The sequence below is a fragment of the Pseudophryne corroboree genome, chromosome 2, assembly GCF_028390025.1.
Source record: "Pseudophryne corroboree isolate aPseCor3 chromosome 2, aPseCor3.hap2, whole genome shotgun sequence".
NCBI lineage: Eukaryota > Metazoa > Chordata > Amphibia > Anura > Myobatrachidae > Pseudophryne > Pseudophryne corroboree.
Window position 1 is genome coordinate 88,122,047 of NC_086445.1, and position 25,254 is coordinate 88,147,300.

The following is a 25,254-nucleotide window of genomic DNA, read 5'->3' on the forward strand; positions in this document are numbered from 1 at the left end:
CTCCAGCACTCCCCTCGGCAGCGACAGCAAAATTAACTTCTTTATTTTGGTGTAATATTGATGTTCCTATCTGTCTCTCTTTGGGGGACATGTACTAAGCAGTGACAAAAGTGGAGAAGTGAGCCAGTGGAGAAGATGGCCATGGCAACCAATCAGCTGCTCTGTATACTTTTATAGTATGCAAATTATAAATGATACACCAATGCTGATTGGTTGCCGTAGGCAACTTCTCCACTGGCTCACCTCTCCACTTTTATCACTGCTTAGTACATGTCTCCCTTTGTCCCTTGCAGTGGCGCACAACCAAGCTGCTCTTGTAACGATTGTGCTGCTGCTTCTGTGAGACTGAACCGAAGAGCTCAGGGAGGCAGAGTAGCCCGTCCGGGCTGCTCCAATCAGTGTCGGACTGGGGCATGAAGGGCCCACCGAGGGAATGCAGTGGTAGTGGCCCATTCTTAGGGGTGTGGCCAGCCAACATAGAGGCTTGGCTAACCATTAGAGAGTGCATGGTCTGGGCCCCTTAATAAATATATATAGCAAATCCTGCTAGTCCATGCATGATAATGTACCAGAGTAATAACAGTAATGTACTGTAGTGAATACCCCATAGTCCTGTGCAGTATAAGGTAACATTTGTATAATGTATAATTCAAGTGCACAGTTTGGAATGTGATCCCTCAGGCAGTGGGGCCCACTGGGGGTTTCCCCTGTACCCCTGTGGGCCAGTCCGACCCTGGCTCCAATGGTATCATAGCACAGTGAGAGCGCCGGGGAGCAGCTGCGCAGTGAATGGCTGGAGATAGCAAAGAAAATTTTGAAATATATGTAAAACACTATCATAATAATATATGTAAAACACTATTATAACAATCAGGGAGCCTCACCTGCCTGTCTCTTGGTCACCAAGCGCGAATGGGGAATATGCAGCGGCCGCAGAACAGTCCAGTTCCAACACTCAAATTTAGACAGCATTGCACAGATGTTCCCATGCCCTTCAGTCTAGCTCAGCTCCTGATTGCATAAAATCCAGGGACGTGCGGTGAGCTAAATGGCTCAGGAGGCACTGTCTAGCACCAGAGCCAGAATTACACACAATATATGAGCCAAATGGTGCATGTGGGCATTATACACAGGTGCAGAGGTATAATAACTCCTTGAAATTTGCTGAGTTTTGATCAGAAATGTGCGGATAAGATTGGCAGTGCCTCACCTGCCATAGACTTTTTACTCCAGAGTTTTGGTTATAAAAATTATTAGAATAATGCAATGAAGATATTTCTAACATATTGTTAGTATTTTTCGTATACTTTATACTATAAAAACTCTGGCACAAACGCAAGTACAACAGGAAAGGCTCTGCCTCACCCCACCGCACGTCCAGGGCCGGTTCAGGGGCTTTTTGCGACCCGGGCGGCCATGGGGGCGTGGCTTCATACAGGGGGCGTGGTCAGTTACGCCCACTGTACAGTAGTAGCGCCGCTGAAATGATGTGCAGTGCGCGATGACGTCATCGCGCACCGCACAGCAAAGGTCCTCTCCACGAAGGAAAACTAGACGCTAGGCGTCTAGTTCCCTTCGTGGAGAGGACCTTTGCTGTGCGGTGCGCGATGACGTCAACGTGCACCGCACATGGGAGGTCATTCCGAGTTGTTCGCTCGCAAGGCGATTTTAGCAGAGTTGCTCACGCTAAGCCGCCGCCTACTGGGAGTGAATCTTAGCAACTTAAATTTGCGTACGACGTATTCGCAATATTGCGATTACACACCTCGTAGCAGTTTCTGAGTAGCTCCAGACTTACTCGGCATCTGCGATCAGTTCAGTGCTTGTCGTTCCTGGTTTGACGTCACAAACACACCCAGCGTTCGCCCAGACACTCCCCCGTTTCTCCAGCCACTCCTGCGTTTTTTCCAAAAACGGTAGCGTTTTTTCCCACACGCCCATAAAACGGCCTGTTTCCGCCCAGTAACACCCATTTCCTGTCAATCACATTGCGATCGCCTGAACGAAGAAAAAGCCGTGAGTAAAATACCTAACTTCATAGCAAATTTACTTGGCGCAGTCGCAGTGTGAACATTGCGCATGCGCACTAAGCGGAAAATCGCTGCGATGCGAAGATTTTTACCGAGCGAACGACTCGGAATGAGGGCCATCATTATAGAAAAGGTCCTCTCCAGGAAGGGAAACTAGACGCGTAGCGTCTAGTTTCCCTTCACAGCGGGCAGCGGCAGCGGATCTTGCCGTGGTGCGGTGCCCTCCGGAAGTCGGCGCCCCGGGCAAAAGACCTGCTTGCCCGTGGCAAGATCCGCTACTGCGTACGTCACTTATAAAATCAGTTTTTCCACTGTGTGTGTATATGAAAAATACATCATGTTCAGATTTTGGGTGTTTTAATGTCTTATTTGCTCTTTTAAACACAGCTAGACTGAGCTCTACATAATTCTGTCTTGATGATTAGATTTCCTCAGGGTTATGATAACTTTAGATTTCCTTTCATCTACAATAGAAAGCGTGTAAGCATCACAGTGAGAAGCAGTATTTAGCTAAATCCAGCACAGAGAAATATTAACCTAAAGTTCAATGCAGCCCAAAGCAACTTGATGTTTAGCTCAACTCTAACTGGTAAAATAAGGTGTCTAGGCTTTGTAATACAGTGCTTCAACAGTAAGTCAGGTCACAAGTACTACAGTATAAACCCGTTTTACTAAGAACTAAACCCTATAAAGGAAGATTTTACAAAAGGAAAATCTAACAGAGCAGCACAGACGGTGTAATGGTTAGCATTACTGCCTCACAGAACTGAAGTCTTGGGTTCGATTCCCACCATGGCCCTAACTGTGTGGAGTTTGTATATTCTCCCTGTGCTTCCATGGGTTTCCTCCAGCGAACTCTGGTTTCCTCCCACAATCCAAAAATATACTGGTAGGTTAACAAATTTAATCCTAGCGTGAATGTGTCGGTGTGTACATGTGGTAGGGAATATAGAATGTAAGCTCCACTGGGGCAGGGACTGATGTGAATGGCCAAATAATCTCTGTGTAAGCGCTGCGGAATATGTGTGCACTATATAAATAACTGGTAATAAAGAATAATAATAATGATAATAGAACTTGTTCCAAGTCTACTAATTGCATAATCTGTACTATAACTATAACTGTAACAGTCAGTCACATCATTACTGATTAGAAGCCAGGGATGGTGTACAAGGAAATCCAAATTATTGCTGCAGAACAAAAAGTCCCGTCTGCTCTCTACATCAAAAAGATTGTACAGATGAAATGATATACTGTAGCTTATACAGTATATACAGTAGGTTATTTGGTGCAGCCTTTTCCCTTCTTCCTGTATACATAATATATATAGTTAAAAAAATCTTCATTTAATATCACTTGATTTTACATTTACGTCAATATGACACTTTGGGGTTCTGTACATGTACTCATATTGAACATAGGCCCTCATTCCGAGTTGATCGCTCGCTAGCTGCTTTTAGCAGCAGTACACACGCTAGGCCGCCGCCCTCTGGGAGTGTATCTTAGCTTAGCAGAAGTGCGACCGAAAGGTTAGCAATTCTGCTATTAAACATTTTCATGCAGTTTCAGAGTGGCTCGATACTTACTCCTAGCTTGCGATGACTGCAGTCTGTTTAGTTCCTGATTTGACGTCACAAACACGCCCTGCGGTTAGCCAGCCACTCCCTCGTTTCTCCAGCCACTCCTGCGTTTTTACCTGGCACGCCTGTGTTTTTTAGCACACTCCCGGAAAACGGTCAGTTTCCGCCCAGAAACACCCACTTCCTGTCTATCACACTACGATCACTCGAGTGATGGAAAAACGTTGCTCTCCCTTGTGTAAAACTGCATAGTTTTGTGTGAAAGTACTTAGCGCATGCGCGCTGCGTACCATGTGCATGCGCATAAATGCCTGATCGCTACGCTGCGAAAATCGGCAGCAAGCGATCAACTTGGAATGAGGGCCATAATGCTGTACTTATTCTGCTAGCACTTTGCTGACTTGGGGTCTGATTGAGAGATATACATAAATCCAATGGTTTACATACATCTCTGATGCTTGTGGGACAGTGAATGCACAGGACCCCTGCTACACATGTGCATAATGAGTCCTGCCAGATCACACGCAGTGCCCCAAGTTGCAGCCATTTGAGGGCGGGGGGCGGCGATGATTGCCTTTCTAGAAAACTCTGGTATGGTGGCCCCAGTTTCTGGAAGTGGTGTGACCAGTGTTTGGGAACCACCACACTACAACATGGCCACTGTGCTTGCTGTGAATCACCGGATCAGACCGTCAATCTGTCTGCGTACCCGTAAGTATTTCTCCCGTAATCTCTAACCCTCCCTCTAGTGCCTCCACAGCCCCTACTAAACCCACCCTACCCCCATCCGTAGCCCTACCCCAATGTCAACATTCTGACAATGTCAACTTTTCACCTTTCAACATTCTGAGAATGTTGACATGCTGACATTGGGGTGTCGATAGTATGGGGTACTGTATATTTACTAAGGTGTGGGTTTATAGAAGTGTAGCTGTTACCCATAACAACCAATCAGATTCTATAAATTTATCTAGCACATTTTAAAAGATAATAGCTAGAATCTGATTGGTTGCTATGGACAAAATCTCCACTTTTGTAAACCCCCTATGATTGTCGACTGTTATTGATGACCTTTTGACTAAATACCATAATTTTGCCCTGTAGAATAATAACAGGCACAAGAAACAAATGAAACTGGAGACTGAAGATGAAAATGATTATACTAAGGTACACAGGGGCGTTTTAAGAGAGGAGGAGGCCCATGTGCAGACTCTGGTTGGGCCTCCTCCTCTCCTTATCACCTTAGGCTCTGGCACTGGTCCGGAGTCTACTGCACATGCGCAGGTCTCCGGAAACATGGTGCCCGCTATGGTCCGGAGACTATTAACCTACTACGCATGGCGGCCATTTTGGGAGTGATTTTTTGCTGCAGTGTCCGTCGTGGGACTCCGGAAGCTGAGTATTAAAACAATATGGGTGCAGTGCATGCGGTATGGGCCCTTCCTGGACCCAGGGGCCCGTGTGGACCACACTCTTTGCAGCCATGATAGAAAAGCCTATGGAGGTACAGTATATTGAGGTTTACAAAGGAGTAGAATGATAGCATTGTAGGGACTGCAGAAAGATGTACAAGCGGGTTTACAGTTAATTACAGAGAATATCTAATATATAGTTCTAGTTATATTCTGCTATACTAACTACAATAAGCAATAAATAACTAAACATTCTATTCCTGTTTTCATATATTCAGCTTGCATTATAATATAAGCTATATAGTAGAATTTTGCTGGAGTGTTGCAGGCATTTTAAATATTGAACATGCCTAGTTCAAACAGCTTGCTTTTGCTACGCTTATGTGACTGTATATTTTATTTTTCTGTCATTGCCGACTCTTAACTTAGGCCACTACTGTGCAAAAAGCACTTTAGTTAAAACACTGCAGGTATGATCAATTCAGCTCTGAAGAAACCTGTAGGTGGCTGGCTGTGGCTCAGCACACAGCGGCAAATATCAGCATATTAGGTCACCACTACGCTGCAAGTAGCAACATTTTCGCTATTCCAAGAACTATTAAAGATAGTTGTTTAATGCAGCTGTAAAGACTGAGACCATTACTAACTAAGCATGTAATTTAGTGAAGGTTAATGCAGAAGAACAGCGACAAAAAACATTACACAAGGCAATTATGTTCCACTCCCAGTCCTTGTGATCATTTACTTCTCACCACATGCAATTTAACAGGAGTCACACATGGAAAGAGAGCTTACACATGTAAAGTGCTATCTGTCTGATTACAGTGTAGCGCCAGGTCCTTCTACATAGGGAGGTTTTTATGACGTTGCTTTGAACCTACCCCTACTTAAACAGCACTGTGGGGGCTATTCAGAGTTGTTAGCAAACCGAAAAAGTTAGTAACTGGGCAAAAACATGCTGCACTGCAGGTGGGGCAAATGTAACATGCGCAGAGAGAGATCTAGATTCGAGTGGTGTGTGTTCAAACTGAAATCTAAATTGTATTGAAAAATAAATTCAATCAGTATTTACCATGCACAGAAACAATATAATCCACCCAACTATTACTCTGACTAACGCTGTGTATTTACATACGCAATGGAAGGCCAAAGACCCCTTCTGCCTGGTGGTAGCACCCACGCCCACCTGTCCTATATATTGGTTTTAATTAGGTTCCTGACATTTTTCAGACTGCATGCAGAGCAAGGTGAGTCCTGCACAAATGTATATTAGAATGTCAGATGAAGGGTGGATTTTTGGGGCGTGGGTCTTGCCCGATTAATGAGGTCACCTGGACGATGGTGGGCAAGCTGTTATTTATGGCAATAACTATGCGAAGAACCTCACTCAAAAAGCTAAATTTTAATTTGCAATGATTATTATTAATCAATTGGTAGTGTTTGAATTGTGTACCAGCAACTTTGTCTTTGTATGCAGTACTGAAATGTATCTGCAGGGTCGCACCTCCCATTACTGGTGTGCACTCCAGGATCCCTCCCCTGTTATTCTAACCCTAAACCTAACTCTAGCCCTAACCCTAGCCCTAAACCTAGCTTTAGCCCTAACCCTAGCCCTAAACCTAGCTTTAGACCTAAACCTAGCCCTAACCCTAGCCCTAAACCTAACTTTAACCCTAACCCTAGCCCTAAACCTAGCTTTAGCCATAATCCTAGCCCTAAACCTAACTTTAACCCTAACCCTAGCCCTAAACCTACCTGTAACCCTAACCCTAGCCCTAAACCTAACTTTGACCCTAACCCTAGCCCTAAACCCAGCCCTTACCCTAAACCTAATGCTAACCGTTACCCTAAACATAACACAAAAATGTTTAATGTCTGGAACTTATATATGGGTTCTAGCTGATAAATCTTGGTGTTCCCCCTCTGACACACCAACCATAGGTTGCTGATCCCTAATCTAGGCAGGGCAACAAATTGCTGCTAGCCAATGATTTTACTGTATTGCATCCCACTTTTGAAATTTCTCCCAGATACAATATACCAATACCAGTTTCTGGAAAAATATGTTCAGGAACTATGGGTCTGGGGGTGGAGCTATCAAAAAGAGATAAAGAAGAGGTTCAGGAACTAAGTTCCTGCTGCTTCCTGCTGAAAAATAGCACTGCAATATACAGTATGTAACAAAATTGACCGTTGATACTGTACGTCATCACGTTGGAATGTAATGACAGTTGGCATTAACTATGACCGCTGCTACAAGATACACAGGAGATGTCAGAGATACACAGGAGAAAGTGAATGGTTAGTGACAAAGAGAGACAGTGGGCCTCATTCACAGTGGCACGCAAACCTCACACTTTTCCGTAGTTGAGCAAGAATGTGCTACTGCGCAAGCTCGAAAAATTCAGAAACCCCATTCAGTGTATACATTACCCTAGGTGCATTCTCAGACACATACTGTAGCTGCTTCCTAAGAGCATACTTGCCTACACTCCTGGAATGGCCGGGAGGCTCCTGAAAATCGTATGGCCCTCCTGGCACCCCGGAAAGGTAGGCAAGTCTTCCGCTTTTCCTGCCAGCCCCTCCACACCACCCCCTCGGCCGCCCGCAGCAGAGAACAAGTGGGCGGTCCGAGGGGATCTGATGACGTGATTCATGTTGACCATCCCGCTCATCGTAGCTCCGTTCCTCGCTATACAGTGCCTATTTTCTCGGCACTGTATAGCAGGAAGCGGAGCCACGATGACATCTCGTGATGACACGCCCCCTGACTGCCCACTTTCCCACCGGCCACACCCCTGAACAGCCCACCTTGCCTCCTGGCCACGCCTTTGGACATCCCATCTTTCCGCTGGCCATGCCCTCATGTGCCTACAGCTCAGCCTTCTCCCGGTGGAGGGGACAGCAAAGTAGGCAAGTATGAGGCCATGTTCCAATATAGTAACATCACCTGCCATACAGCAGGTACAAGTGCCGATGGTGGTTTGTCTAGAACAGGGATGGGTAACCTTCGGCTCTCCAGCTGTTGTTGAACTACATTTCCCAGCATGCCCTGCAACAGTTTTAGCATGGCCAAATAGCAAAACTGTAGCAAGGCATGCTGGTATGTGTAGCTCAGCAACATCTGAAGGGCCAAAGGTTCCCCACCCCTGGTCTAGAACCAGCATGCAGAGGTGATAAAAGAAAGGGTGGGGGAAGAGAGAGCATGAGGTGAGAACATTTCAGGAAGAGAAATGGGGAGACGGGTTTCTGACAATCTTCATTTATACACCTATTAATACCATTTGGGACATACATTTATGGGCAAATTAAATAATATATTAATCTGCTTCTGTATGTGAAATTCCTTATTAGCTGTAACACACCTTGGGTCCTGTTGGAGAAAGAGCGCTATAATAATCACCGCACGTCCCTGCTATACAGTAGAAATAAATTGATTATTATTATTATTTTTGTAATATACTACTCAAGAAAGTGCATTGTTGTTATCCTCTTCCACTTACAGGTTGAGTGTGTTTGACATCAAAACTGTCATAGGAAGATTACCTATTACCTGGCTGGTACCATTGTGTATATGCTGTATGGATAAAGTCATTGACGCCAGGCATGAGTGAATTATGGGAAACGCCGCAGGGAGAGAAATTTATTGAGCATAAAGAACTGACATGAAAGCTTTGAAAAGCAGCATATATGAACAGTTATAACATACGGAATGTGTCATTTACATTGTATAAAAAATACATATGCCATGCACGACATTTACAAGTGAAGGAATATCTGTGTTATGTTTTATTGTACAGAATAGCTGGAGGGGATGCATTAGATCTGTGCGATGTGTAGAAAAACGTCTGCTTACTGCTTACACACAGAGATTTCATTCACACAGGTGCACTGTATACTGGTGGTATCGCTGCTGTATACATCAGAATCGTAATCAGAGAGAAGAGACATATTCAAAAACTGCAAAAATATTCACCTCCAGTGGTGGCTGCTGCCCGTAGGCGCAACTTCAGGGATCGGCAGCACCGCTGTGTGTCACCGAGCCGCTGTTGCACCTTGGACGCTCTCGACGCGTCTTTATAAGCCCACCCTCCCTCAGACTCCTGTGAAACTAGCCAATGGGAGTCTGTGGGCGGGATTAAAGATACCGATGCCGGAATCCCGACAGCCGGTGAAACGCCGGCGGATGAAATCTCGATCACAGTCTGGTATTTCCACTCGGGTGGTGGGTAAACACCGCCACCCGAGTGGGACTATAACCTGTGCCCTGCCGGGATTCTGGCTGATATCACTGACGGAATAGTGACAGCCAGTGTCCCGTCTGCCGGTCTCCCATATGTATTCCGTTATATAACGTGCCATGTTTCCGAAGACCTGTGCATTGCATTCGCAGTAGAATACGGCACAATACCCAAGCCTACTGCCCCATGGAATCTGAACACGGGCCTCGTCCTCTGTTAAAAGGCCCCTGGCTTATCCGCTACAGTTACTGCCACTTAACTGTCCTTTATATGTGCTTTGATTTACCATTGTTAGGACCTAACAGATTGTCCTCAAATTCCAGAAAGGGATGACTATGTAAGTACAGCTGTTTGCCACATTTTGATAAAGGGGCTGCCAGCATGTGCTAGCGAGACCATCATTTCATGTGTTTGATTCTCAATAAAGTAACTGAAATTCAATACAGTAACCCTTATTTTAGTGGTGTTTAATACATCTAGTGCTTCAGTTAGAGGGATGAAGAGACTGACTACTGACTAGTGACAATGACAGTAGGAGAGAAAGTGTGTTTCAGTGCCAGCCAGTGCATTATAAGTAATACCCCTGCGCCAATGTTCAGCATGGATAATTACACATTTAGGGGTCTATTTATTAAGCCTTGAATGGAGATAAATGACCAGCCAATCAGCTCCTAACCACCATGTCACAGGCAGGGTTTGAAAAATGACAGTTAGGAGCTGATTGGCTGGTACTTTATCACCGTGCAATTTATCTCCATCCAAGGCTTGGTAAATAGACCCCTTAGACATCTAGTAACACTAATGACATTAGAAGGATTTTTTCTTTTCTTCTATATCGTGGGCCAGTCAGTGCATTGTAACAAGAGCCATAAGTGTATTGCCTGAGCATGCAAGCTGTAAGTAATGGCAAGTGCAGAAGCAATGAGTTTTTGCTTTATTACAGTACTGAATAGAATAAAAGGGAGACGGATGAAGTTAGGAGTAATTTATACAATTGAGAGGTTTGCACAAATTGATTGGATGCTGGTAGATTGTGAGTTACTATGAGGCTGGCTAAGTAGGATGTGAAATAAAACCTAGATGAATCAGGCAATGCTGCTATGTAACAGGTGTGCACAGAAGATGAAGGTTTGAATTGTCAGAGGCTACTTTAGATTTGGGTGTGGTGTGTTCAATCTGCAATCTAATTTGCAGTGTAAAAATAAAGCAGCCAGTATTTACCCTGCACAGAAACAAAATAACCCACCCAAATCTAACTCTCTCTGCACATGTTATATCTGCCCCCCCTGCAGTGCACATGGTTTTGCCCAACTGCTAACAAAAATCCTGCTGCGATCAACTTGGAATTACCCCCATATTCCGTAGCGCTTTACAAAGAACATTTGCCCATTCACATCAGAGATGTGTCGTTCCTTCAGAAAGGAGATCCGATGTGAACCCAGTGCTGGTTCGGATCATCCCGCTGTTTGGAATTCAGATTTTATATACATGATTTTAACTGTTTTATTTGTATTAATTTTTATCAATGATTATCAGTTTTTTTTATTGCTTTCAAACTGAAGCAAAATCCGAATACGAAATAAAAAAAACACTTGAGGGTGGTTTTGAAAAAACCAAAACACAAGGATAAAATTATAACCAGAACCAAAACACGGGGGTCAGTGCACATACAGTATCTAGTACAGGTACAGCACATGCCATCTTCTGTTGTTACCTTCTATACAGTACATGATCATCCTAAACACTGTGATTAGTATTATTTAACTGGAGCGTAAGCTAGAGTGTGTGTGTGTGTGTGTGTGTGTGTGTGTGTGTGTGTGTGTGTGTGTGTGTGTGTGTGTATGTATATATATACCTCCTCTGTACTGTACCCACCCACTTCAAGATAGATAGATAGATAGATAGATAGATAGATAGATAGATAGATAGATAGATAGATAGATAGATAGATAGATAGATAGATAGATAGATAGAGGAAAGGGGGGACATGATAGAAACTTTTAAATATATCAAAGGTTTTAACAAAGTCCAGGAGGGGAACATTCTCCAAATGAAGAGAAGCAACAGGAAGCAAAGACATGCACTGACACTTGAGGGAGGGAGGTTCAGGGGAAATTACTTCACAGAAAGGGTAGGGGACTGCCTGAGGTACCTCCTGCTGTTTGGGATGGTTTCCTCTCATGGTAGCCTGGGTATTGTGGGCCTGCGGGTTCGGTAAAGGACATTTGTTCCGTTTCGTCAGCCTGGGAGTGGTTCACACTATTGACAGTCGGCTTTCTTCTTCCCCCCAGGCTTTGCGATGGTTGCGCTTCTGCTTGTCTGCTTGCGGCGCAGTATTGCTTTCAGGGCCCCTCGCGCCCCCGGAGTCGCAACGTGACGTGAGCTGGTTCCGGGGGTGGCGTCAGAAGATTTTCCCACGCCCGCCTTCGGTTTGGCGGATTGTCCAGTCGGGTTAGCTGCTCTGGCTCGGCATGCGTTTGCTCCTTCCTCGCTTAGGGCGTCTGCTGCGGAACAGTGTTTTTCAGTGGGTTTGATACAGTGGCTGCGTCCCTGGTAGACGGTTTGCTGGCTTTCGTGTGGGTGCATTATTTGTGCGGTAGGTCCATGGCGGCCATGTCTCCTGCCCTTGCGGGCATTTCCTTCCGTTCTAGGCTGCGCGGGCTGGCGGACTCCGCCTGGTCTTTCGCCCCTTTCGTAAGCGCTTAAGGGTTGGGTTTGGGTGCGCTCCGCGCTTGGGGATATCCGTCGTCCTGCTACGTTGCTACTTTTGGCGGAGTTGCTGGGTGGGCTGCCTCATGCGCCGAGTCGGTGTTGGAGGTGGCCCCCTTTTTAGATTAGCCTTTGCTTTGGCTTTCTTCTGGGTTTTGAGGGTAAGCGAGTGGTGGCGAGCAGCGAGGCATTTTGGGATTCCGGGGCCTTTTCTGTAACGCATGTTGCAGGATGGTCGGTTGCTCTGCAGGATGGTGATCCAAGTCGGATCAAGCAGCTGGGGGTCGCTGGGTGTCCTTGGAGGCCCAGGAGGATGTGGGTGTCTGCCCGCTGCGCCTGGTGCATGAGTATATATGGGCCTCCGGGGGGCGACTGTGTTTGGGTTCGGTACCCATTCCTTGCGGATTGGGGCGGCTGACCATGCGGCAGTCACAGGGTCCTCCACGACAGCTGTTCAGGAGCTGGGCTGTTGGAGGTATACTTCTTAGGTCCTATTCCTTGCGGATTGGGGTGGCTACCATGTGGCAGCCACGGGGTCCTCCACGGCAGCTGTTCAGGAGCTGGGGCGTTGGCAGGTATACTTCTTATAGGTCCTATTCCTTGCGGATTGGGGAGGCTACCATGCGGCAGCCACGGGGTCCTCCACGGCGGCTAGTCAGGAGCAGGGCCGTTGGAGGTATATTTCTTAGGTCCTATTCCTTGCGGATTGGGGAGGCTACCATGCGGCGGCCACAGGGTCCTCCACGGCAGCTGTTCAGGAGCTGGGCTGTTGGAGGTATACTTCTTAGGTCCTATTCCTTGCGGATTGGGGTGGCTGCTGTGTGACAGCCGCAGGGTCCTTCACTGCCGCTGTTCAGGAGCTGGGCCGTTGGAGGTATAACTTCTTAGGTCCTATTCCTAACGGATGGGGGTGGCTACCATGCGGCGGCCACAGGGTCCTCCACGGCAGCTGTTCAGGAGCTGGGCAGTTGGGGGTATACTTCTTCTAGGTCCTATTCCTTGCGGATTGGGGAGGCTACCGTGCGGCAGCCACAGAGTCCTCCACGGCAGCTATTCAGGTGCTGGGCCGTTGGAGGTATACTTCTTAGGTCCTATTCCTTGCGGATTGGGGTGGCTACCATGCGGCGGCCACAGGGTCCTCCACGACAGCTGTTCAGGAGCTGGGCCGTTGGGGGTATACTTCTTAGGTCCTATTCCTTGCGGATTGGGGTGGCTACCATGCGGCAGCCACAGGGTCCTCCACGGCAGCTTTTCAGGTGCAGAGCCGTTGGGGGTATACTTCTTATAGGTCCTACGTGCTTTTGGATAAGGTTTAGTTGCGCCTGTTGCGCTAACCCAAAAACTTGGTTTACCCGTCGGTTTTTGAACGGGTAGCGTTCAGGAATCGAGGGTGTGAAGTGAATTTTTTATATTTTCCTCCGAGGGGGCCTGATTACGATTGGCACTTATAAGGTCCACGGGAGGTTTTTGAGTTTTCTCCTTCACTTGGGTTATTTCTGTTTTCTGTCAATGTGTTTTGCTATGTCATGTATTTCGGTGTCTGATGTTAGCATGTTTTTCTTTTGCAGCCGTCGATGATTTTTGGGAACAAGTGTGGCTGGTTGGCCGTTCTCACTTTTTGAGCGGCAGGGTTTTCCCATGGCACGTAGGACGGCTGAGGTTTTTAGTGCCAGGGTGGTTTTGGGTTTTCGTTGTTTGTTGCGGCTTTAGGTGGAGTGGTTTGTTAAGCATCCTTTGCTTGTGCTGCGTAATCGGCAGTTCTACAAGGTGGATGGGGTTCGTCTCTCTCCGGCTGGAATTTCGGGTTTTCATAGGTGGGGTTTTGGTCCTTTCCATGGGGGATCTTTTGTTTTCCTTGTTTTCTTTGTTTGGATGGCGGGGCGGTTTGTTAAACCTTTGTGGCGGGAAGTCGCTACCAACCAGCTGTCAGATGGGCATAAGTGGTCATTGTGGGGCACCCTCTTTAGAAGGACGGCAGGTGTGTCCTTACCTTGTGGTTGGACATTTAGACGTTCCCCTGCGGGAACCGGACGTTTGCCAGAGAGAAGAGTGGTGAGTCCTGCACAATGCGGGTTATGCAGGGAGGAGGCGGTGTTGTGGTTTAGTCCCCTCCTCAGTTTTTGTGTTTCAATCTAAATGACTGGAGCTGGTGTCTGGTAGCGACTTTTCCTTTGCCATCCTCCTATATAAAATCAATTCAATTACAATTATAGTTTAAAGAACAGGTCAGCGATCAATAAATATCGTCTGACCTTTAACTTCAGCTAACCGTGTCCGTGTCGTTATTTTAGTGTGTCGTTATTTTAGTGGTAAGCTAGCTTAAAGAAGTGTTATGTCAATCGCAATAAAATGATGGGCGCCTTAGATTAGCTGAAGGCTGCATAACCCTGAGGCCATATAAGAGACCAATTTTTTGTGATTGGTTGTCTATGACTAAGCAGTTGCTAGGTAGTTTTTTGGTTCTGTGGTAATTTTTCCTATAGGATTGTTGGGCTGTCCATCAAGGTTTTAGGGGGCGTGGGTTTAGGACAATATATAATCCCAGTCATGTGCCTCAGACTTCCTCTTGCCATTTTGGAATGCCCTCCCGCCCGCCCTGACTATATTTTTTCCTGGGTTCTTGTCCTTCTCGGTTGGCTCTTGACAGCCAGATTGGCGGGAAGTCGCTACCAACCAGCGGTCAGATGGGCATAAGTGGTCATTGTGGGGCACCCTCTTTAGAAGGATGGCAGGTGTGTCCTTACCTTGCGGTTGGACATTTAGACGTTCCCCTGCGGGAACCGAACGTTTGCCAGAGATAAGAGTGGTGAGTCCTGCACAATGCGGGTTATGCAGGGAGGAGGCGGTGTTGTGGTTTAGTCCCCTCCTCAGTTTTTGTGTTTCAATCTAAATGACTGGAGCTGGTGTCTGGTAGCGGCTTTTCCTTTGCCATCCTCCAATATAAAATCAATTCAATTACAATTATAGTTTAAAGAACAGGTCAGTGATCAATAAATATCGTCTGACCTTTAACTACAGCTAACCGTGTCCGTGTCGTTATTTTAGTGTGTCGTTATTTTAGTGGTAAGCTAGCTTAAAGAAGTGTTATGTCAATCGCAATAAAATTATGGGCGCCTTAGGGGAAGGTGATAACGCACCAGCCAATCATTTCGGGTTTCAAAATGACAATTAGGAGCCGATTGACTGGTGCGTTATCACCTTGCACTTATCACTGCTTTATCACTTCTCCAGGGTTAATACATCTGCCTCAGTGTGCTGTTCTATTTTCAGAAAAAATTACTACCAAAAATAAGTCCAATCCTGAACTGATATATTGTATAATATGTAGCAATAACATGCAATATGGGTAGCAATTTATCTTCCACAATTAGAAATTTGGCAACAGTTCCCAGTATGATGTGGGAGTCAGCAGATTTTTTTATATATGTGCAAACCAAATGTATTCACCACTTTCATGGAATAAAGCTGTCTCTCGCTTTCCTCGCGGCCACTGGTGCTTGCTGGTGTTCTTTAGAAATGGTCATATCCAGAGGAATATTATTATAGATATGTGTTCCACTCTCCACAATATCCTTTTATAGGACAATGTTCACCATTGCCAATAAGTAGCACTCCGTTACTGCAGTAACTAATGCAAGAGGGTTGATAGCGCTATTAGGGACAATCTTCTGCTACCTGTATTAGTAGTTTCCAGTAAGGTAGCTGGCGGCTGGAGCACTCCCGCTGCAGCGGCGGCTGAGCATTCTCCGTTCCACGGACCGGCTGCAAGCTGATCCATCTGTGCCGCGGTCCTGCGTGCTCTGCACCGCCGTCTGTGCTCTCCCCCACAGGGGAGAGGTGAATCAAACCTCGGAGAGAATTAAAGTGAAGAGAGATAAAGTGGAGAGAGATAATGTACTAATTAGCTTCTGATGTTTTACAGGCTATGCTAGGAAAATGACAGAAGTTGATTGGCTGGTACACTGGGGGACATGCCAAGTTGATCGTAGCTGTACTAAATTTAGCACAGCTACGATCATCTTCCCAGACGTGCGGGGGGACGCCCTGCACAGGGCTAGTCCGCCCCGCATGTCAGTCCGGTCCCGTCCCCCCCGCGCGCACAAGTACAAAAGCATCACACAGCGGCGATGCTTTTGTACTTGAAGAGTAGCTCCCAGCCAGTTAGATCCTGTGGCTGGCCAGGAGTTACTTGTCGCTACCCATGCCGCCCCCTCCCGCCCAGTGACCGCCTCTGCCTGTCAATCAGGCAGAGGAGATCGCTAGGTAACAACGGCCTTCGGCCATCTGGCATGCGCAGGCACACTGCGGCGCCGGCACCAGCGTATGCACAGTTCTGACCCGATCGCTGCACTGCGAACAACTGCATCGTGCGATCGGGTCGAAATGACCCCCTTTATCTCTCTCCACTTTAACTCTCCCCATGGCTTGATATATCTCCCCCTAAGAAACAAACCTATTACGTAAGCCAGCTAAAAGGATGAGGTGCGCACTCTTAAGGGCTTCACTTTAATGGAAATAAACTGCAACTCATCTAACTCATCTAAAAGGAACTTATTGGGACATATTTATTCATACAAATGTAGGGCTCTGTCCTTTGACAGATTTATGTCTGCCCGCACAGCGAGGTCAATTCCTCAAAGAGAGAAAACTAAATAGATTCTGATGAGATGATGAAAAAAATCAATAGGAACCTGCTTTGAATGATATCAGGTACTCTCCTGAGTAATATGTCCATGACTTTATAGGGGAAAATATTTTACTTTATATGTGATCGGTTGGCTGATTTTATTCTATCACTGAGAGGGTAAAAGGCAAATAGCAGTTTGTGTTAAACAGCAATGCGAAGGAAGCCAGCACTGAGTTAGCCACCCCCCGATCCACAGTAACCATGCCCTCTGCTTCATGCACAACCACTAAGCGACGGCACACTCCATAGGAATATACATCAGTACGGGTGGTCTTCAGGTTGCCGACGGCCGGGCTCCCGACAACCACCATACTGGCGCCGGAATCCCGACCGCCGGCATACCAACAATTTTCTCCTTCTTGGGGGTCCACGACCCCCCTGGAGGGAGAATAAATAGCATGGCACGCAGCACGCCACCGTGCCCACAGCGTGGCGAGCGCAGCGAGCCCGCAAGGGGCTCATTTGCGCTCGCCCAGTTGTCGGAATGCCGGCAGTCGGGATTCCGGCGCTAGTATGCTGGTCGCCGGGAGCCCGACCGCCGGCAACACATACTACACCCCATCAGGACATGGAGTAAAAGTGCCCCATCTAGTGGCCACACTTCCCCTTTGCAGTGGCACCAAGAGAGGGTATAAATTACCTGGGCCCAAGTCTGAAAGAGGGGCCCAGTGGGGGCCCAGGTCCATGCCTCCTTTGATTAGGCCATGCCCCCTGAAAAGTACATGGGCCCAGCCAGGTTCTCTACTGCCCTGGCTGGGAGGCATGCCATGCTCCTGTGAGTGGGTGCTTCTGATGTGCTAGACACCCCCCCAAAGAGGAGTGTCCATGCCCTCAGCATTCTGTGGTCACACCCCCTCCAGTGGGTGCAGGCAGGGGGTCCAGGAAGTTGCTGTACCGGGGCCCATGGTTTCTCTTGGCAGCCCTGCCCCTTTGTCCTGGCGATATCTGTTCAGGCTGCAAGATGGGTCCAACTCTATAGTATGGTAGCTATAGCTCTTTGTATTGCAGGTGCCTATTTCTACATGTGCAAAAGAGGCTTACGCATCTGCCCCTAAATAACCACCTGAGGTCTGATTCCAAGTCAGACTTAAGGTGGGTACACATCTATACAATCCTCGGCCCGTTCTCCAGATATCGGGAGAACTCCATTATATATGTGTGTACTCTGTGCCGATACAGGAGCTTTAGCTTATAAACGGCTTGTAATGCTCCGGCAATGGTCGGGACCCGGAGATCGCGTCTCATGTGCTGTACATGCAACCTTCTGATCCTCATAGAGGAGCCGATACCCCCTGCTGCTGCCCCTACCTCACAGGAGGTCACAGGGAGGCATGGCTCATTGCACACACTACAAACTCGCTATTTGTGGCCGTATTCGGAGCTACACGTGAATCAGGCCTCTAGTGTTTATACATGGAATACAATTAAAGGCACCTGAAATGCTCAGTCAATAAGATCAGCTGAAAGTGACAGATTCTCCCTCTCTCATATACTGGGTTCAGTATGATTTACCGACGGACACAATACCGACGGTCATAATCCCGGCAGCCATTGGCCTGCAGTCAAAATACCGACACAGTCAAAATACCGACATTCATTATGCCAACATGTTAAAAATGCAGACATAGTAAGAATACCGACATTTGAAATGCTGACATGTCAAAATACCAACCTGAGTTTTTCTGTTTTTTCCCCAATGTCGACATAGGTCGACAGGTACACTGTCTAAGTGTACCACGTCCCCTTGCATGGCTCGCTGCGCTCGCCATGCTTCGGGCTGGTGCCTGGCTACACTCGGCACACTATTATATTCCCCCTCCAGGTCCACTGAGATGGTAAAGTATGAACAAGTCTGGTTTTGGGCAAAAATTCCTTAAAAACATGTCAGCATTTCAAATGTTGGCATTCTGACTATGTTGGCATTTTGAAGGTGTCGGCACAATGAATGTCAGTATTTTGACCGTGTCTGTATTTAGGCTGTCGGTCAATGGCTGTCAGGATTATGACTGTCGGTAGTGTGTCCGTCGGGAAATCAACTGCTACCCCTAAAGGTGGGCATACACTATACAATTATCTGGCAGATTATCTGCCAGATCTGGCTAGTTGGAATGAAAATCTGGTAATGGATGAGAGTAAATGACAATCGACCATTTGTTCCCAACCACTGAAAAATGGACAAAACCTGTCGTTCAGACAAATTGGTTAAATCCCGGCTTTAACCAATTTGCATGAACAACAGTTTCTGACAGTTTTTCAGTGTTTTGGAGAAAATGGTCAATTGTCATTTGTTCTCATCCATTACCAGATTTTCATTCCAACCAGCCAGATCTGCCAGATAATTGTATAGTGTATGCCTAGCTATATACTACATAGGAGCTGTCAGAAGATGATTGCACTGTATTTCTGTGCACCAGCTGAAAAAAATGTCTTGTAGTGAATAACACAAAGCTCTCAATGAGAGATCACTGATAAGAGGCTCCTGACGGAGAACATATTATATGCTACAAATCCACTCTCTTCTGAGTGAAATGGGAAAGAGAGAACCTAGCTCTTGTTCACCGAGCAGGCTGATTTGTATGTACAACTATTATCACCGCCAAATACATAATCCTTATATACAATTACTAAAATGCTGAACTTTGTCCAAGGTTCACATCAAATAAGAATACGTAAAAGCTTTTCTTTAATAGAATGACAGTGTAACACCCGGGGGCTGTATAATTAAAGACATCTGGAGTGATAATATACAAATTGGAGTTAACAGAGGCAAATTCGCACTATGCGTTTTACATTTAATGGGCTAACTCAAGGGAAATCTGAACAGTACATTGATTATCTGTTCCAACCAATGGTGAATCTATTGTCATGAGCTGTTACCACTCCATTCCCAGAGTACAGTATATTTTAAGGAATTGTCACTGGTGGGGCACAGGAAGTCGTAAGGTTGATTTGCTCTTTGAAACGGGCAGGCATAGCAGGTTGGAGGTATTTTATCGCATTCCACTGTCTCTTTTCCAAGGCTTAGTATATAGACCCAGCGGCGCCGAGAACGAGGGCGGAGGATACTAATTACCCGGGCCCAGGTCTGACGGAGGGGCAAAGTAGGGGCCCAGATCTTCCCCCTTACCTGACAGCAGCAGCTGAAGCTCTGCTCCTCAACCCAGCACATACTGCTCTGTGCTGAAGTGTGGCCAGAAAGACGTTTAAAGTACTATTTTATCTGTATTATTTTCTACGGGTGCATGGACACGCCTCCTGTGATTAGGACACGCCTCCTGAAAGGTACCTGGGCCTAGACATGCTCAGGGCAGCATAAAGGTTTCGAAAGAGATGTTCATTGGGACACACTGGGGATCAATACTTAGGGATCCTGTGCAAGGACTAAGAATGTCTGATCTACAATTTCTCCTTCAACACCTTTTTTAACTAAAATAACTTACTGTACTGTACATCGCATCAGTTTATTGAAGAGAATATTACTGTTCATGTCTACAATATAAATTCTGCAGACTTTCACCGCTGTTCGGTTTTAAAATTACAGGACAATTCATGTTTTTCAGCCTCTAGTTCAGTGGTTCCCAAATTTTTTGAATCACGGCGCCCTAGAGCATCAGGATTTTTTGACGGCACACCTAGGTCAAGAGTTTCTTATTGAGAAATTTAGAAAGAAATATGAAATCATGTAAATTGTGTTTATATGTCATCCTTAGGGTCAGTTGTGTAGTGAGGGGTAAGATTTGCTTCTGTTTGTCCCCATGTTTTATGATTGACAGTCATTAGCACTGGTTTTGCCTTTTACAATGACCATAGATAATTTAAATTGGTCTTGGACCACCAATCCAAGGCACCCCTGCAAGTGTCCTGAGGAACCCCAGGGTGCCACGGCATACAGTTTGAGAACCACTGTTCTAGTTTAATTTTCATTATACAAAGTCCTTAATCTCTTATAAATAAAAAAAACAAACAATAAAAACAATAAAATAATAATACATATTAAAAAAAGTAGGTGTCTAAAAAGGCATTTTATTTTAGAAATTTTTTTTAGCCTACGTTGTTTAAAATATAACTTTGCATTAGATTTTTTGATTTAAAATGTTTATTTCAATTTCAAAACAGTTTTTAGTATAACTATCAATAACTGGTTTAGTGAAAGTGATACAATGGTATTTGTAAACACTCAAACTTTACCCAATTGGTTCATTCTTCTCTTCCAGCCACCCTTAATTTTGCAGAGCTGAATACAGTATGTTGTGCTTGTTACCTTCTGAAAACCTGCTGTTCTCATGTTTCTGCAGATAATTTCCTATGGGAATGTCTTTCCATTCCTCTCTTGCACTAATCTTGTTCATAGCTATCACTGGGAACCTTGTAATGAAGATGGACCTGAGATGGTCTAAGGTTATGGCTGTTAACATGAGACTTTACCATCCTATCATGGATAGATAATAACCACAGGCAATGTACTGTGTACGCACTGCACTTATTCTGTGGGGTCAGAACTTCCAGCCAGACAACCAAAGAGACATATACGATAGATAGATAGATAGATAGATAGATAGATAGATAGATAGATAGATAGATAGATAGATAGATAGATAGATAGATAGATAGATAAAAAGATAGATATTCTATTAAAGGCCATGGTCCTCAGAAAAAAAAAACGAAGAGACTGAATTTATAGCATGCATGGGTTAAACATCACATATGTCAAGTAAACAAGTATTTCTTTTTCCTTTATAATTTTGAAAACCATCAGAACAAAGGATTGGTAACAGCAAAATGTGGAATAATTGACATTTATGCTAATCATCTGTTGGCAGATTACATTTTTATGACCTACACATTGTACAAATAATCCATCACAGATATTGATTTAGATTTTTGGTAATTTTTGCTCCACATTTTAAATCTAGACAATGCAGGCAATATGAGTGATTAGCTGTAACATAATGGCCATGGTGTACTCTGCAGCTATTTATAAGGGGTCTATTCATCATATGTATGTTCCCATTAATAATGTATCCGACTCAATGTGAGTTGCGATGGCAGATACAGCGCTAATTTCTCCAGCACAGGACAGCTACTCTAAAAAGCAGACATCCCCGTGAGCCCTAGCACTACTGATGCGGACGGTAATTAGTAGCAGCATACATTTATACTGCCAGGTTGCACCCAGCAGTGTTAGTGCACATGCATGCAGTGGCGCCGAGAGACGGGGGGAGAGGGTACAAATGACCTTGGCCCAGGTCTGAAGGAGGGTCCCAGTGGAGTCCCTGGCCCACACCTCCTTTGATTAGGCCATGCCCCCTGAAAAGTACCTGGTCCCAGCCAGGCACTCTACTGCCCTAGCTGGGTGGCATGTCATGCCCCTGTGAGTGTGTGTTTCTCATGTGCTAGACACCCCCCCAAAAAAAGGTGTGGCCATGCCCCCCGCATGCTGTGGTCACACCCCCTCCAGGTGGGCCCCAGAAAGTTGTTTTATTGGGGCCCAGGATTTCTCTTGGCAGCCCTGCATGCATGAATTGAGTTTACACATATGCACTGTCATATGGTCTGCAGGGCAAGAGGGAATGGTGGATCTCTATTTGTAAACTCAAACCTTCTTCCCATTGCACATTTGGGCCTGCAGAAACCAACGCCATCTAAAGATGGCGCAAGATCCCGCAATCAATTTTTGAAAAACTGCTAATTTTGGGAGTATGATGAATGAAGGTTCTCATACTGTAATACAGGAATGTGTATAAGTGCAGTGGGCCACATCATGGATGAAAGGTAAGAAGGAGATACCGTGTCATTGACATCTCCTGCGTTAACTTTGAATGGGTCCGCTACTTTAAAAGTAGGTGAAAAATAATCTTTTCACTTTCTTTAAGGGGTGATGAATGAACCATGAATGAACTAAAAGTAGCAAAGTAAAAAGAATAAAGGTTGTTGTAGAAACTGATAGAATTTACTAAGGTATGCTATGCTGTGTGGTTTCCTGCCCTCCGTACATTGGATGCAGTCTTTTAGATCCAAATTGCATTATTTAATAGACTTGCTGATATAATCAGTTGTGGTGGTTTGAAAACCTCTAAACCATATGATTTACTGTAGGCCAAACCATATGATAAAACAGGACTTGCTTTGTGGTTCTGATATGCCTAGTGCCTTGGTGATATGGCATCATCTGCACATGCAATTTGCCTGCAAAACGGTGGCTAAAATGTATGGGAGTTTCCACAGTGCCAAGTAGACAACAGGCTGCACAGGACTGGAGGGCTGTTTTAGTGCTATTAAAAATGAGTCCTCAAACGTGTCTTCCTGTCATACCATAAAACAGTCCAGCCTGGAAAGCATCAGACTAGCCTTCTAGTGGGATAGCCCCACTACACATAGCCCTCAATTACAGAGTATTGGCCACATGCTAAACTGGACTCGTCTTTGGTACTGAGGTAATCTGTGTGAAATAACAGTTTCAATCCACTGTGGTCAAGGGCGTAGCTACCATAGGTGCAGGGAGTGCAGCTGCTATGGGGCCCAGAGCTGAAAGGGGTCCACCTTTCCTGTCATAGTTACATTTGTTATATTCATTTTTGGGTGGTACATAGGGAACCTAACAAACTTCTGCAGTGGGGCCTACAATATATCTAGTTAAGTCCCTTGACCTGTTTATTGTAATGTGGTATAAAATGAACTGAAATGCATTATAATGTTACATATTATGATCTGGGCAATTGTAATGTGGCAGACCATGAAGTGGAGGCACTATAGTGTGGCATAATATGAACTGGAGGCACTGTAATGGGGCAGAATATGAAGTGTAGGCACTGAAATGTGGCATAATATGAACTATGGACACTATGACTTAATGTGAATTGGGGGTACTCTGTTGCATAATGTGTACTGGCAGCCCTACAATGTGACATAACGTGAACTAGGGCACTACTATGGTGCAGAAAATGAACTAGGTCACTATTTTGGGGCACAAAATGAACAACTGCTGTGGAGAGGTGTCTCTCTAGAACAGTGGTTCTCAAACTCGGTCCTCAGGACCCCACACAGTGCATGTTTTGCAGGTAACCCAGCAGGTGCACAGGTGTATTAATTACTCACTGACACATTTTAAAAGGCCCACATGTGGAGCTAATTATTTCACTTGTGATTCTGTGAGGAGACCTGCAAAACATGCACTGTGTGGGGTCCTGAGGACCGAGTTTGAGAACCTGTGCTCTAGAAGCATTGGGACAGGGGCCCCATCAAAATGCTGCTATGGGACCCACAAAGTACTGCTACGCCCATGACTGTGGTACTGAAAGAGTCAGCACAGAGGGGCTGTTGCATTTTAGCACATGTGGTTTAAAAGTCTGGTATAAAAAATGTAAGTGTTAAATTACGTATATATATATATATATATATATATATACCATATATGTATCAGGATCCCGACATTTGGGATGCAAGTGGTCAGAATACTGACAATGGCATCCCGAAAAGCATAATCTCGACAACTGGTAGGTAAGTAGTGTAACTCTCCCCATCTGCCCCCCAACACCCCCAACCCTAATCATCCCCCTTAGTGCCTAAACTTACCCTCCCCCGCCACAGCCTAACCCTAACCCTCCCAGGCATACTTACGATAGGGATGTGAGCAGTTGGGATCATGACCAGTGCCGGGATTCCGGCGTTGGTATTCACACTGCCGGCATCCCGAACTCCGATTCGCTGACCAGATCTCAGATATAGATAGATAGATAGATAGATAGATAGATAGATAGATAGATAGATAGATAGATAGATAGACCTTTACGGCAGGACAATGGTTATTCTGTACATGCATTTTTTTACGAAAAAATTATTCCTTCATTCATTATTTATTTTTAGCAAAATAGAATTTAGACAAGTGACAGGGCGCTGCTTACAGCTGCTAGTTTAAGATACCATAAAAGAGGTTTCTCCTCCCTCAAATCAAAACAGACAAGCACACAACATATATGATACCACTGAACCAGCGCTGTATAGGGGTCAAATCAGATCGTATTCCTGTGGTTTTCCTTATTTCTCAGTTTGTACCGGAAAAAGAGGGAAAATTGCAAACCATAGTGTATTACCTTAGGTTACATGATTTATTTTAAAACATTAAAAACAAGACAATGAATGGAAGATGATTTTTCCAAAAACAATCTCCACTACATGCACATAAAATCTGCACAGCATGTGCTAGTTGGCATTCATCTGTGGGCTGGATCCTGACAGAAATAAAGCAATGGATAATTACCACGAACTGGTGAGAACCGAATAATCAGTTCTATGAGCATATGTTACATCAGACTGTCCAGCTGCAGCTTGGAGAGTTTTCTGGTGTCCAAAAGCCTTCCAGGTCTGGCATAGATGGTACCACGTCCTTATCCAGTCAGGTCAGTCCCCAAGAGCACCCACGCGTTCCGACCCTTCCTGGGTCTTTCTCAAGGTCAGCTCCTCTGAATGCCTTCTCAATCCTTCTCCTGGTTTAAAAGTCCAGAAAATAAGATCATTAGTGCTTGCGATGACTTCAGACTGTTCAGTTCCTGTTTAGACGTCACAAACATGCTCTGCGTTCGCCTAGCTATGCCTTCC

At 45.5% G+C, this 25,254-nt stretch overlaps 1 protein-coding gene across 2 annotated transcripts in view; it reads left to right on the plus strand.

Moving 5' to 3' along the window:
* CNTN5 (contactin 5) overlaps nt 1–25,254 on the plus strand; it is a 2,165,994-nt gene that overhangs the window by 1,042,276 nt on the left and 1,098,464 nt on the right. The window lies entirely within an intron of this gene.